Raw genomic sequence first — 4,089 nt, 5'->3', positions numbered from 1 at the left:
CTAAGAAGTTTTGGGTTCGATAAAAAAAAATTTAATTTATTAATTTTTTTAGCATTACCGTAACAATTTATAGTGACTTAAGGTTTATTAGTTTAAGTGCTTTGACCCTTATTTCTCTGCCAAGATTTTTTGTTTTATATAAGTTTAGTTCAAAGAGAAAATAAATAAATATATAACTGTGGCTAAGAAAATTTATGCTTACTATGCTTCAGAAAAAAATTGTTCCGATTTGGAAGATATATTTAGATTGTAATAAGTGGCGGAACTAAAAATTTTATAAAAGGAGGATCAATTAAATATAAAATAAATTAAAATATAATATAACAAAAAATTAATAAAATGTCATTTATAGTATATAAGTCAAAATTAATAATTATATTATATAAAAATCAACATTCAACTACATACTTTAGGATTTTAGTATTTTTAAATTTGTTCTACGATATTTCATATAACTAAAATTTTTAATTTATCATCTAAAATAAATTTTGAAGTATTCTCTTTTTCAACATATACAAACTTTAAGATTTTGGTATTTTTAAATTTGTTTGATGATATTTCATGGAACTAAAATTATTAATTATCATCTTTGAAGTGAATTTTGAAGCAATCTCCTTTTCAATATATACAATCATATAATCTGCTAAAAATTCATCTTTTATCTTGTTTCGAAATCTTATTTTAATAATCTTTATAGTTGAAAAAGTCCGTTCAGTTGTTGCTGTTGTCACAGGAAGAGTCAAAACAAGACGAATTAATTTATCAATTAAATGATATATACTTGATTTTCCTATTTCTGTCAATTTTTGACACAATTCAGCAATAGTAGACAAATTCTGAAAATATGGGACTTTAACCATATCAAGTTCATAATGTTGTAATTCATAATCCAATTGAATCTTCTCTTGCTCAGAAAAATCTAAAGAATAAAAATTCTTTGTAAAATTGCATATGTTGCAAACACGGAATAACTTGAAAGCATTTTTAGGATCCAAAGATGTACTCAATATGAGGAGCTCGGTTGCGTGTTCACTAAATCTACTATTTTGCTCTTTCAATTGAAAATTTATCACGCTAGTAAAAATGTCAACATGGTAATGGTGTTCAACAGTGACAACATCCTTTTTACGACGAGACCGAATTATGTCACTAAAAGAAGCACTCATATTAGGTATCTCAATAGCATAATTATTGCAGAAAGAACTAACTTTCTCCAAAAGTGCTTCCCAACTATCATCTCTTAACTGTTGAATCAATGACTTTGTACTAGAAACCAGATGCATAGCATTCAAAATGTCTTGAGATTTTTGTTGCAATGCTTGACGAAATTTATCAGTGATTCTCATAATTTCTTTCATCATATGCAAAATGAAAACAAAATCAAATGATAATAAAGATTTAAGAGCATAAGTAATATCACCACTTTAAGAATATGTAGATCCATTAGTAGCCAAATCTTCTAGAATTGAAATTGTTGTTCCAAATATACGTAAAAGGCTACAAATTGAGTTGAAGTGAGAGCTCCATCTGGTATCTCCTGATCTTTTTAATGTGCCAATTTGATTAGCTCCCCTTCCTATTTCAGTTTGATTAGTTGCAACTAAATGAAAAATTTCAGTTGCATAAGCAGATCGTAATTCATCATTGCGTTTACAAGAACACACAACATTAATAATATTATTCAAACTTTTGGAAAAAAGCATGACCATCAACAATTTTTTTAGCCGTAGCAACAAGAGCTAGCTGTAATTGATGAGCAAAGTAATGAACATAATATGCATGAGGATATTCTTAAACAATTAAAGCTTGTAACCCTTTCCATTCTCTACGCATATTACTAGCCCCGTTATACCCTTGACCTCAAACATTTTGAATGTTGAGATTGTGATGAGATAATACAGAACAAAATTCTTGTTTAAGAATAGCAGAAGTAGTATCTTTGACATGAACAACATTTATTAGCCTTTCTTTGATAAATCAATGCTTATCAACAAATCTAACAACAAGTGCCATTTGTTCTCTTTTAGATTCATCTCTAACTTCATCAACAATCAAACAAAACTTTGCATTACCAATTTTATTACGAATTTTATTTTGCACCTTTCTAGCAAAAACATGTAGAATTTTCTTTTTTGAATAGAAGGTGATGTGTATATTATATTTTGAGGAGCATTCTCCAAAACAACTGCATCCACTTCTTTATTGTAAGAAACTAATAATTTTAATATTTCAAAAAAATTTTCCTCGATTCTGAGACTCATGACTCTCGTTATGTCCCCTAAAAGCACAAATTTAAAACGTTAACCATCTGACAATATCAATAGAGACTTTAAGACGTAATCTATTGCTTAAATTTTGTTATGAGCTTTGCTTAGCCAATACTTTGTCAATATGACATAATTGGTTAAGCAAATCTTTACAAGATTTAACAGCAATATTATGAGGAGAATTAAGAGATTTACCCACATAAGATAAAAATGCACAATCTTTTTCATTATTCACTTTTTTTCAATTGCGAAATTCTCCTGATATGAATGGACTTGATTTTCTAGAAAATAAATAACATGGTAGACAAAATGAAGCATCCACTTCTAGCGAATATTCTAGCCAAGAAAAATTCTTAAACCAATGAGTTTTGAAATGACGAGGATGACTTTTAAAACCAGAAAGAGGGTACTCATCCATAATAAATTAATATGGTCCAAACTTTATATATGCTCTACGAATTTCATCTTGTTGATTGATAGAATATTTCCAAATTTGCGGACGCTTTCCAGGATCACGCATCAATGTATCAATATTAACTTGATCTATTTCAGTCCTTATTATTTTAGAAGTAGGTGGTTGAATATCTTGCTCAACAAGTTGTGTCATAGGTTGTATCTTAGGTTATTCAATAATATTTTAAATATTACGCAAAGAATCTGAAGCTAAATTTTGTTCATCATATATTCTCTCTTTTCTCTTGAAAAATGAGTGAATTATTTTTATCTTTAAAATTTTTAACTTAACTTGAACTATCTAACAAAAATAAATAAATAAATAAATAAAATAATTGCATATATGTTATTTTTTTAAAAAAATATTAAACCTATTGGACAATAACAAATAATTTTAGAAACACAAATGTATAATAACCAAAAATAAAGTTATTAATTTACTTTATTATTTTTTGTTCTAAATCTCACCTAAAAATAACTATTGAGTTTTGCTCTCACTTCAACCTTTGAACACTGTCTATTATAAAAAATTTTTAATTATTTTAAATAAATAATATAAATAATACTTGACATTGTTATTAACTTAAAAAAAATTGAAATATACCTCTGAGTTTTTATTGTGTATCTAATGGTTAATATTTAGTTGTCCATTTCAAATCTTCAATGATTTTTCTTTATATATCTGGTCAGTTTTGGTATGAAAAAAAATTGGAATGAGAAGACCAAAAATCTACACAAATCTCTAATGGGAGCCACTAAAAAAGAGAAAAGTGTGCTGATGCTTAAACTTTGAGCCTCTGATGGTTTGAAGAGAAAAGTTTGGGAGATGGATTAAAATGGACTATTTGTTAACAAAAACTCCTAAATACCCAATACATATAGTAGGTTTTAGTTACTTTAATTTACAAAATTCTATAACTTATATTTTTTTTTCTAATATCATATATAAAAATACTTAATATTATTAATTATTACTATTTACTAATTCTTTTGAAAAATCTTGGGAAACATGGCCACCTTAGACCCCGGTCAGTCCACTTCTAATTGTAGTTAATTACAATTTACCAAAAAATTATTCTCTTCGATTATAAACAAGTGTTCAAAATTAATTGAGTGCCATAATTAAGAAAATAATTAGAAATATTGAGTCTAGATAAACTGATAAAGTAAATATTTAAACAAAAAAATTCATAAACACTAAAAATTAGATCAAAATCTTTTAAAATGAGGATTAGAATATCATTAAAGTAAAAAAAAAAAGTAAGAGTCTAATCATCATTCAATTAAAATAGCAGAATTTATATATGATAAAAATTATAAATTTAATAGTAATTAATATCTTACTTTATCATTTTGTATTTTTTTTCAC

This window comes from Arachis ipaensis, chromosome B09 (assembly GCF_000816755.2).
Source record: "Arachis ipaensis cultivar K30076 chromosome B09, Araip1.1, whole genome shotgun sequence".
Taxonomy (NCBI): Eukaryota; Viridiplantae; Streptophyta; class Magnoliopsida; order Fabales; family Fabaceae; genus Arachis; species Arachis ipaensis.
The sequence above is the reverse complement of the archived record's forward strand: the minus strand, read 5'-3'. Positions refer to the sequence as shown.